A 12520-nucleotide genomic window follows, 5' to 3' on the forward strand; every position below is an offset into this window, starting at 1 on the left:
CACGTAGCGAGATCACCGTGATTCAGACTCCTTGATATCACCACACAGAGAGAATGTTACGCTCCCCACTCTTCCTCCTCTTTTCCCTCAACCACAGAGGCAATAGAGATTTTCAAGCTCACGCTAAATTCTAAAACAAAGAGGAAACTTCACCTTTTCCCTGCTACGGGCCCACCAAATCCCATGGAATCTCTTCTCTTTCAACACGAACCAAACGTTTGCCTGAAAGATGGATCTAAAGCAATATGGCTTAGCTGCCTCTTCACTGTTGCTTCCAATGGAAGCACCTTGAAATGCCTCTGGAAATGCATTACTCAAGGCAATGACATGCTACCACTATATGATTCAATCTAAATATTTCTGCTGTAACTTCACAGCTCGTTGGCTTTTAGCTCATGCTAAGTTGGCAGCAATAGGGCTTTGGGTGGGATATTCCCTTAGGGATGCCACTAAGGGCACTCTGAACCTTGTGTCTATTCATCAGGAGAGGCATCAGATTCTTTCACCCTCCCAGCATCTTGGATGTGTGGATTCTGTACTCACTTCTTCCATTTGGTGAGGCCACTCTCTGGTGGCACAGAGCTGGCACACCCCACCCCCACCAAGGCATGGGTCCTGAGGCCTAGAAAGCAGTATGCTATGGGGATGAGTGAAGGCTCGGTGCTATTCTTTGCTCTGCTGAGACAGGTCAATGAGTGGACCCAGGAGCAAAGCATGGTGAGGAATTGGCCTCCATGTGTTCTAGGGCATACACCTTGGAAGCCACAAACAGCAACTCGGCAGGGACATGGATAATTTCCTTGCTTAGGTCCTCTGTCCTCTGACCTTAAAGGGGCTTCAAGAGGCTTCTGCAGCCCCTCTATTGTTTCCATTGAGGACTGGGACAGAGGGAGTTCACTGAAGCCAGCTGGGGTCCCTACTTAGAGTTAGGAAGGGATTGGTATAGGGTGCCAACCTTCCAAATTCAATACAGAGAGAGAAAAGTCTGAGTAAGCAGTTTGTGAACAACTCAGAAGTGAAAATTATCCATCTGAACATTGTCATGTATAGTTAAGAGTTTCAAATATGGTACCAAAGAAAATCAGTATTGCTTGTATGAATAATTTGCTTAGCAAAAACGGAGATAAATTCTCAATGAATGCTATGTCAATGAGATAGTTTGAATGTCTCAAATGGCTGCTTGATCTGACCATATCATTGCAATTGTGGTTTCATGACACAACGTTGTGATGCCACAGGAATAACTAACTCTTCTCCTATGATTGACCAGTTTGTCTATGGCTGCCTAAGTAGAAGTGAGAGTTTCAAGCCATAGTCTCTTCCCTCCCACCCCATGTATAGAGTTTGAAAAGCCATACAAAGTACAAACACTCTTCTATAGCCTTATTCCATGGTCCCACTACAGTTTTGGTAGCAGCCTCCATCTGTGACACACCAAGATTTAACTGGGGATCTCTGGAGGAAAAGGCAGGAGTTGGTACAGCTTGAATTAAAGAACAACAGCTTCAGGACTTAGACACATTGGAAGGTCAGAGACACACATTCACTAGTGGGTACACTTTCACTGTGAATGGTATCAAGTGCCTATATGGGATGGGAGGTCCCAGCACCAGTCATGCTGCTAGACTTCCCACACTTTGCACAGCATTGGCACCGCAGACTAAGCATAGGGTGGAATACAAGATAACATCCTGGAATGGAAGCAGCAGTGGCCACATCACCAGGCATTTCCTCAGAACTCCCATCATCCTGTGCAGCCAGGGTGTCCTCTGAGAACTGATGCTGCAGTGAAATCCCATTGCCCCAGTTTTGTCACAAGCCCTGGTCCAGTCACAGCTGAGTCCCATTATCACTTAGAAGAGAAATCCAAGCATTCTTCAGTCCCATATAGCAGTGATTAAGGGATGATGCAAAAGCCACTGAAGTCAACCAGGCAATTCCCATTGATTTTGTTGGGCATGAGTTTTGTTTGGTTAAGGCCTGATCCAATGGCTGTTCACATACAGAAGGTCCACAGAGCTTGTTGCCTTTTGCCCAAGTTCTCGAGGTCCTTTCTAAGCATAGGAGTGAAATGAGGGAAGCTGACACAGGATTTCTGTGCCCTCTTCTTATGTTGAGGACACAAGTAGAAGGAACCAGATATTAGCAAGATCTCTAAGGCCATCACTTGGTGAAAATAGGAGAAGGCAGGCGAGGAAGTGTGTCATATTGAAAGATGGAGTTTGAAAACAATGAATGGGACTAACTCTCAGCAGAGCTTTGAAAGTTTGCTTCAAAGAGATGTTTAAAGTTGTCTAGAGGAGTGCTTCTTCAAAACTATTTCCAGTGAAGAAACTTGAAAAGCCACTGGGCGCTCATTAACCGAGGCAATGACGCACTGCCACTGCATATTTATTTTAAATACTTCTGCTGTGACTTCACAGGAAAAGAGAGAGACAATTTTTGCAAAAGATTTTGTTGGGTCTTAGATTTTGCAGAGTGAGGGATGGAGACGGTCTTAGACCTGAGGGTTTGTGATTTGGGAGAGTGGTTGATGTGAAAAGATTGCTGAGGGCTGCCTTGACCAATCCACTTCTCTAGTTCACTAGGTTGGCCTGGCAGAATTGACAGACAGGAAAGGACACCCTAACAAAAAGGCTAGTAAATATGTTAGGATGAAATTTACAAAGCAGAAAATTCATATAGCAGGGAGTAACTGATGACCTTATAAATCACCCTCATCAACTGTTTCCTGTTGTTCAGACCGGAACAACTTTGCTCCGTGAGCAAGGTTAGAAGCAGGGAAATAAAACCCATCACCATCCAGGTAAGTTTGAGATCTGCAAATACAACCCATGTGAGTTTTCCAGCAAGGCTGAGTATTTTATGCTGTTCTTTTCCTGCCCAGCTCTAACCAAATGTAAAAAAAAAGAAAGAGAGAACTTATTAGGATTCATTCCAATTTAATTCCCCGCTCCATCAATCAGTCTCCAACTAATTCACCTAAAATACGATGAAATGACTCTAAAATCTTCATTGCAAGCTTCGCACTTGAAAAATCTTCATATTATTTTAATTTTAGTTTTGAAAAATGTAAAAAAAAGGTTTTATTAGATGCTTGTCTGTAAGTTATGACCATCCCCACATCATATTTACTCCATCCCAGTTTATGATGACACATAATACTCTTGTTTGACAAAGAGAAAATTTAATTCCAGTCACCTTATGTTAAATGGTAACACAAAAAGGGTCAAGTTCGCGAGTAGGCTTCAGCTGATTTCCACTACTTCTAGTGTCAGAGTTAACTGGTCAATCAACAGTGTTTATGGCTACTTTGTGTTTTTGGAGCAGCATTAATAATTTAAAGTGTATCCATGAGTCCTGCTGACAAATTAGTGTTTTCAATTTTAGTTGAAATTTGCGTTTGTGTAAAGCTGGTCAAAATTCTGCCCTGAAACCATTTTTTTCCCAGTTAAAATGACTTTTCAACTAAATGTAAATGTTGTGAAATACTTTTGTGATGAAAATAATCAGCCAGTTTTCAAACAATGGTTACTGAATGAGATAACTCGGTTTCATGTTTGCATGTACAAATAAAAACTTTTTTGAGCATTTATGTGCTCAGATGCAAAGGTAAAGATATGGTTATCCTTGGTTGAAAAAATGGGATTTCTGAATGTGTTTAACAATGCAGTAGGAATAATATAGAATGAGTATCATGGAAGGGCTGATTACAAAGCATAGTTAAGGTTAAATATTTCACTTACATTTAAAGTCTGTGAGATTCACAATGGGGGAAGAATAGAATGAATCAGCTTCAGTGTTTCCACTCTAATTATTTGGAGTATATACTGTTCATGGCAATATGCACTCAAGCCAATTTCCTCTAGTTCCTTGACTTACATAGTGCTCATTTTCATTTTTGGACAAAAGTCTATCACTTCAGTCAATGCATCTTGACATTTATATCATCACTAGTCAATATGCATTGATTGTTCCTCTCCTTCTTTTGTGTCATGGCAGGTGGATTAGCGATATTCCATTTACCCATTATTTATACTGAGTCCATGGAGCCCACACAGAATGTGACTGAATTCATCCTTTTGGGACTTTGCCACAATACGATGTTACAACCTGTGTGTTTTGTGTTCTTTGTACTCCTCTATATTCGCTACTGTGCTGGGAAACTTCTAATTATTGTCACTGTAAAGAACAGCCAGTATCTGTAGTCTCCCATGTATTTCTTCCTCAGCTACCTGTCTTTGTAGACATGTGCTTTTCCTCTGTCACAACCCCAAAACTGACTGCGGACCTCTTCGTGGAGAGGAAAACCATCTCCTTTTGATGGCTAGCACCATTTGGCCATTTCTTCGGGTGCACTGGAATCTTCCTCCTCACAGTGATGGCGTACGATCGTTACATCGCGATCTGCAAACCCCTCCATTACACAACCATCATGACCGGGTGTGTTTGCGGCTCCCTTGTGATGGCTTCGCTGGGTGGGTGGATTTGTGCATTCCATAGTTCAGACTCTCCTGACCATCCAGTTACCTTTCTGTGGGCCCAACGAGAATTGACCACTATTTTCTGCGATGTGCACCTTGCTGAAACTGGCCTGCACTGACACTTATCGTGTTGGTGTCATGGTCATTGCCAATAGTGGGATGATTTCCCTGACCTGTTTTGGTTGTGTGGCTGGTTGTGTCCTATGTCATCTACTTAGTCTCCTTGAGAACTCGCGTCCTCCGAAGGTCGTCGCAAAGCTCTTTCCACCTGTGCCTCCATATTGGCTGTAGTGATTATATTTTTTCGGGCCATGTATCTTCATGTATTTAACCTTCCACCACCTTCTCAGAGGATAAAATTGTCACAGTGTTCTATAACTTTATGACCCCTATTCTGAATCCCTTGATCTATACCCTGCGCAATGAGGAGGTGAAAAATGCCATGAGAAAATTATGGAGCAGAAAAGCGATGTTAGGGGTGAAATGATAAATGTGCTGTGTGGAATGATGGTAGTTCTGCCAAGTAATGCTATTCATCAGGAATTTTAGAGAAAAGAGATTTTAATATCACAGGTGTTCAGTTTTTCTGTGAAAATTCCCAATGATTTCTTCTGAATCCTTCTATGTGTAGCCTATAGGATTAACCTGCTTACAATTATATATATACTATAAGAAAAGATTAAATTTTATAATTACATAATTATATATAATATTTTCTTATACTTTAAGTATTTGGTTTATTGTGCTAGGTTTGTAGATTTATAATAAAGTAAGTTTGGCTGTAATGCAAGAGATCTACAGGCCATATCCCGTACGTTAAGCTAAGGCAAAGTTAGCATATCTATATTAAGACCTTTTGTCCAGAAAGCAAAGTTGATCTACATCTTTTTACCTAAATAGCTAAGAACTTTTGTTTAGACTAATAGACAATGGAAGAATGGCATAGGGGGTGGTTTCAATTTGTACCCACAGACTTAACAGGTAGACCACAGGAAAAGAGCTGAAATGACTAAAGAACTGAAATAATATAAGTGTATAGGTACATGTCATCAATACGCACATACATACTAGCCAATGGGGTAAGCAAACCCTAACATTTTGCGGGTGAGGAATGAAATTTGGGATTAAGAGGAAGAATTTCTGGCACTTGTGCACTCTAAAAGAGGTGACCCACCTCTCTAGAGTATCCTATTTCTACTCTATCTCTAGTCCTCTTCTTTCCCTTCTCTTCTCTTCTCTTCTCTCTCTCTACAACGACTACTGCTATTAGCAGGCTGTGCTTGTTTGTAACTTTCTAAGTTTCAGGGGAACTAGCAAAGTTTGGTTTCCCTAAACATTTATTCTTGCTTTGTTTCTTAGGTTTTCTGTTTCAGTTTAAGTTAGTCAAGTAAACCCTAAGTTAGTTCTGATTGCTCTGTCCATTAGTTTCTTCCAAGCACTGCACCTCTCACTGAAGAATTGAGAAATCCAAACCGTGAGGCTGGGCCTGTGTCTCTTATCACCAGGTTATCAAGGAAGGGTGTGAATATATTAACCAAAGCTTTGTAGCATGTAATACTATATTACCACATGTATTTTTGAATAGCAGTAATGCAATTGTAACTTTGTAACTCTGATTATTTTATCGTTTACTTCTATTTCATTGATTTTAAGTATAAAAGTCTTTACAGCTATATCTGTGAGCTTCCTTCATACCCCGAGGGTCCTTTGTAAAATCTGTGGAGCCTGATTTTGGGACAAGAAGTTTTATCTTCTGAGCAAATAGATTGGTGAGCCTAAGACCCATACTAATTCATATTAAAACCAATTATTAATTAATAATATTAATGAAATTAAATAGAATTAAATTGATAGCATACATTAATATTATTTGTACGCCTAAATCAGGCTGCATATTACCATTCTACTTTGATGTGAACGCTTCCAACATTTAAGATTCAGTGAAAAAGTGTAAATTTTCCAGTTCTTTGTGCAATTTTATACCTAATTTCAGTTTATTTTTGGTCATTATTGTAGTCCCAGTACCACTGGAGCAGTATGAGCCAGCGATAGCCCTGGACTCTGGCTCTGAAGTCATGGGTACTAGTCTTGGTTCTGTTCCATTATGAATTTGGGTCAGTGACTTCCTTCTCTGGACCTCTGCTTCCCTCCCATGTTTTGCCATTTTGGACTGTAATCTCTTCAGGGCTGGTACGGTCTTTTACTATGTTTGTGTACAGCACCAAGCACATGGAGTCCCAGTTTCAGTTGAGGCCACTAGGCAATGCTAGCAGTACGACTAATAGTAATTAATTTTCCATTATGTTCTCATGACATGTAGGCATGTGCTCACTATGAGGATCTGTTAAATGCAATGTAAATGTTAAATGCAATGTAAATGGAATGTGTGTGTCCTTTCTGTGCATCTGAAGAAATGAGCTGTAGCCCATGAAAGCTTATGCTGAAATAAATTTGTTAGTCTCTAAGGTGCCACAAGTACACCTTTTCTTTTGTGGATACAGACTAATACGGTTGCTTCTCTGAGTTCTGGTGATGAGATGCTCAGATTCACTTGTTTAATTATGGTGATGCTACTTGCCCTTCTAAGAAGCTACATTTACAATTTGAGACATTTACACTCATTAAATAGGGAAAGAAGAAGTTAAAAAGTTACTTGGAGAAGTTAGATGTCTTCAAGTCACCACGACCTGATGAAATGCATCCTAGAATACGCAGGAACTGACTGAGGAGATATTTGAGCCCTTAGTTATTATTTTGAAAAGTCCTGGAAGACAAGAGAGATTCCAGAAGACTGGAAAAGAGCACAGAGAGTGCTTATCGATGAAAAGGAAAATAAAGGAAACCCAGGCAATTACAGACCAGTCAGTTTCACTTGTGTACCAGCTAAGAGATGGAGCCAAATGAATTAGGGAATCAATATCTAGAAGATAATAAGGTGATAATGTGATAGTCAGCACGGATTTGTCAAGAAGAAATCATGTCAACCCAACCTGATAGCCTTTTTGACAGGGTAAGGATCCTTGTGGATAGAGGGAATGTGTTAGATGTGGTATATGTAGAGTTTTAGTAAGGCTTCTGATACAGTCTTGCATGACCTTCTAATTAAGACTCAAGGCAAATACAATGTAGATGGAGCTACTATAAAGTGGATGCATGAGAGGTTGGAAACTGCTCCCACAGAGGAGTTATCAATGGTTCACAGTCATGGTGGAAGGGAAGAATGAGTGTGTTCCACAGGAATCAGTTCTGGGACCATTTTTTTCAATGTCTTCATCAACCATTTAGATAATGACATAGAGAATACACTTATAAAGTTTGTGGACGATACCAAGCTGAGAGAGGTTGCAAGTGCTTTGAAGGATAGGATGAAAATTCAAAATGATCTGGAGAAACTGGAGAAATGTACTGAAGTAAATAGGATGAAATTCCATAAGGAGAAATGCAAAGTGCTCCACTTAGGAAGCAACAATCACTTGAACACATACAGAATGGGAAATGATTGCCTAGGAAGGAGTACTGCAGAAAGGGACCTGGGGTCATAGTGGACCACAAGTTAATTATGAGTCAACAGTGTAAAGCTTTTGCAAAAAACCAAACATTCTTCTGGAATGTATTAGCAGGAGTATAGAAGCAAAAAACGCCGGAAGTAATTCTTCTGTTCTACTCTGCACTGATTAGGCTCCATTGGATGGACAGTACTGTGTCCAGTTCTGGGTGCCGCATTTCAGGAACGATGTGGCCAAATTGGAAACAGTCCAGAGAGGAGCAACAAAAAATTATGAAAGGTTCTAGAAAACATGAGCTATGAGGGAAGATTGAAAGAATTGGGTTTGTTTAGTCTGGAAAAGAAAGAGTAAGAGGGGACATGAGAACAGTTTTCAAGTACCTAAAAGGTTGTTAGAAGGAGGAGGGAGAAAATTGATTCTCAGTCTCTGAAGATAGGAGAAGCAATGGGCCTAAATTGCAGCAAGGGCAGTTTAGTTTGAATATTAGGAAAACACTTCCTAACTTCAGGGTTGTTCGGCACTGGAATAAATTGCCTAGGCAGGTGGTGGAATCTCCATGATTGGAGATTTCTAAGACCAGGGTTAGCCATCACATGTCAGGGATGTTCTAGATGGTGCTGGCCTGCCATGAGCACAAGGGCTGGACCTGATGACCTCTCCAGGTCCCTTCCAGTCCTATGATTCTATGAAAATGTTGTCTATTTTATAATCTGACATGAGATGTCCCAATATGACATAACTTGACAATTATGCACTACTACTATGAAAATAATAAAAGAATGTAAAAATGAAAAATAAAGTAGAAAACATTTCAAAACAAAAAGTTTAATTATTTTTTCTGAAATTAAATTTTCTGATTTCTTTTTATGGGAATTTGCACTGAAGTAGATATTTTTCATAATAAAACCATTTAAATTGATATGACATTGTCAGACAGAAAAACTTAACAAGAAGCTTTTGAATGCACATAAGCACTTTTTTGTACTGTATGGGCTTGCTAAAATATACCAAATCATACAGAGAACTTATGAACAATGGACCAAATGCTTGATTCATAGTCAACTGCAGCTGTTTTCCGTCATTGTCAGAACAAATTATTGCAAAAGATGGAAGCTCCATAATTATTTTTACAATCCAGCAGAGCTTCAAAATCTGGATTAAGAATTTCCTTTGATTGTTGGTAACTTAGTAATTTTTGAAGTAGGACTTGGATCTAATGATAACTTTTTTTTTTTTATAATCTTGTTCTTATCCCAAATAAACATCAACACAGGGATACAATGGTAACATCCAAAGATACTTGGCGTAGATCCAGTGAGCATAATTAAAACTTCTTTGGAAAACAAAAAGTTCTGTAATGACACAAGTTGCAAACTAAATTATACTGCTACTCACACTTAATTACTGAGCTATTAAAGTGAGAATATGCCATGCACACTAAGAGTTAGAGAAGTCTCCAGATGCTGAAGTAAAGTTGGAAGAAAAGAATTGCAGACACTCGTTTGCTTCACTCACATTAGCCCAGCTCCTATGCCTGGTCTAATAAAACAAAAACATTGATTGATTGACTATATCTACAACCAAAGCAAGCACTTTGGATCACTCTGATCGATTTGAGTTTTCTCTTATTTGTTTTGTGTGGTGTTCAGCGTTTGGGTGACCACTGATATGTTAAGGAAAGTGTTTGGAAACCCCAAACTTTTCACAGATATTATTGCAAATTCTTCTGAAAATTGGTCCCAGAAAGAGCACTTTTCCACCTTTCATTATTCTCCAGATGAAAAAGTTTTCTGTTCATCCCTTCCAGTGGGAGTAGGAAGTATATCATATGGCTTAGGTGTCCTGTTTCCCAAAAGAACAAATAACAAAGACGGAATAGTTAAGAAGAGCAATTTGTGATCAACCCATAAATGAACATCATTTGGTCAACTACTCTCCAAATTTTATAACTACCAAATTCACATTCAAAGGAAATCAGGTTCATTTGACAAATATTGTTCAAACAAAAAGTGAGTCTAATTCCCCCAGTGAATAATGTTTTAAAGGCATAAGTTGCTTTGCCATTCGTGCATCTGCTCTGAGAGAGATGTCAGATTGTTGGTTTTGTGTCATTACAGATAGGCTAACATCATAAGTTCTCTCATTATGGATGAAGGCAGGACTGGTTCCGTCAGTTGGTAAGTGAGGTTGTGGGTGTTCATCCCCCACTCCCAATATATCTCTTGCAGAAATGAACAAAAGGAGTCACCACCTAAATCTGTGTCCTTTTATCCAGGTCCAGTGAATTCAATGGGAACCTTTCACTGGCTTTCACTGGAAGAACACAGCCCCACTGGTGGTGGTAGACTTCCCACTCCAGATGTAGGCCCAGAGTAGTCATGGAGTGACATGGAAGCAACATCCTGTGATAAATGTGACAGGACGCATGTGGGCATGCATTTTCCCAGAGCCCTCACTGAAGTTGATTTTGCTACAATGTCTCTGCTTTGCTGTCCAAAGCTTGTGCTGAATCACTCCTTTCCATGGTCCTTGCACTGTTATGATGAGGCCTGTAAACTTTACTGCATGAACACGTAGAACAGAAATTGACATATTGTTAAATCTGTTATTTAAGTGATTGCTCAGGACTGGGGACGGAGTGAGCTGACTTTTTAACCTGAAACTTTTTTACTAGTAAAATGCAGATTTAGGTAATCTGAAATACTTAGTGTTGATTTCAAACTGAATTGATTTGGTAAGGGTGGAAGGGAACTTTTTTAAAAATTTCAGAAAAAAATAATATATTTGTTTTGATTTTTCTAAAAAAATTTTTTAGTTTTTTTTGGTTCAAAATGACTTTTGGTTTTAACATTTCTTTACTTTTATTTAAAAAAATTAAAAAAATATTAAAAATTGCGCAAAACAAATTCAACATGCTTCATTAATTGTCAAACAAAATATTTCATTTGAGCTATAGGAATTTGTTTTTAAACTTTTCAATTTATCAAAATTTTCGTTTTTGGATCAAGCCAAAACAGGTCCTCTCCCCCACCATTTATCTTTGGAATTTCCAGTGAACTGAAAAATCTATTTACACGGCTCTATTAGAAGCGATGGCTTGTTCAACACACCCACCATTTCCTAGAGGGCTAAGTCTCCGATTGCTACACTTCTCCAGATCCCCGTTTTCCTGAGCTTTTAGGAGACATACTAGAAGAGACTTCTGACCACAGGAGTTCCTGCAACTGTCTTGTCTTATGTTGAAAGGCGGTCAACATGGACGATGAACCAGATATGAAATCACGTTATGCGATAGAAAGGCCTCAATCCAACAGTACAGTACAATCTGTTGGTAAAACATCTAATTGTAAGTGTGAAGTGTAAGGCGGACTTGTTATCCTCCTTACTAATCATTCCGTGGGAGACGACAAACTGTGTTTTTGGTTTAGCTAAGACTCCCCAAGCACCTATGAAGGAGAGGGATCGATTGGCAAATCAGGACTGAGACTCGACACGTTCGCCCAGGAACAAAAGCAGCGAATTGATTGGGTTCAATGACTGCAGGTTCAGTCTGATTGACAGGGTCAGGCACGTGGACTCAATCAAAGAACTGACCCGAAAGGCAAAGGGTCAAGAAGCGGGTCCTCGAGATCCTCCACGCAGTGTGAGCCTGGATAACTCTGCGCTGGGTCAGATGGAGTGGGCGCATTGCTACAGGTGAGAGGCTAGGGGGCCGCAAGACTCCTAAGCTCGCTGGAGATGCCAGAGCTGCAGCTCAAAAAGCCAGAGCCGAGCCCGAGAGAGAGACGACCTGCCCTGGGAGGGTGAGCTGAGCAACAGAGCGCACGAAGGGCCAGACAAAGCAGCCCCATTGCGAAGCAAGGTGAGGAGCTGAGAGCGAGTCACGCAGGGGCAGCCTGTGCGCCTGGAGAGCAGGACGTATCATAGATTAGCAACTGGGAATCCCGAGTTGTAGCAACTGGAAAAGCCAGAAGGATAGGCCAGGAGAGCAGCACTCAAAGAGCTGAAAGGCAGAGTTAGAGCAGTGCGAAGAGCAAGCCGTTGCTGATGCAGTTGTGGATGCTGGGGCTGGCTAGGCAGTACCGGAGCTGTCCAATGTCGCAGATTACTAAAAAGCAAAGAAAGAGATACGAGTGCCAGTGTGAGAGGCGAGAGCGAGGTGCGCGACCTTAGGAACTGCATCCTTGTGGGGGCAGTTGAGGCCCGCTAGCAGCAGGGGACGCCTCAGCCAACAGTGTGCTGTCTGCTGGCCAGAACTTTTGGCCGGGGGGCATTAGTGTGCTAACCCTGACAGTGAGTGAGATGACAAATTAGGTGCATGATCCACGTGGGGAGACAGGGGTCCTTGACCTCAACTTCCCTCAGAGCCTGTAGAGTGTTGTGGCAACGCCAGAGGCAAAGTGTCCGAGCCACATGCGTTCTCTGCAAGCACAGACAGGGCCTGAGAAGGAGCTGGAACCTACCATAGGAACGTACATACTGTGGAAAGTGCCCTTTTACATTCCAGAGCGACTGTTATGTAATGTTCTG

General features: G+C 40.7%; 1 pseudogene; it reads left to right on the forward strand.

The window, feature by feature from the left end:
• Nucleotides 1-4046: 4046 nt before the first annotated feature.
• On the forward strand, nucleotides 4047-4971 carry LOC142046829 (olfactory receptor 4S2-like; annotated as a pseudogene).
• The last annotated feature ends 7549 nt before the right edge of the window (nucleotides 4972-12520 follow it).

Source organism: Chelonoidis abingdonii, chromosome 4 (genome assembly GCF_003597395.2).
Source record: "Chelonoidis abingdonii isolate Lonesome George chromosome 4, CheloAbing_2.0, whole genome shotgun sequence".
NCBI classification, from domain to species: Eukaryota; Metazoa; Chordata; order Testudines; family Testudinidae; genus Chelonoidis; species Chelonoidis abingdonii.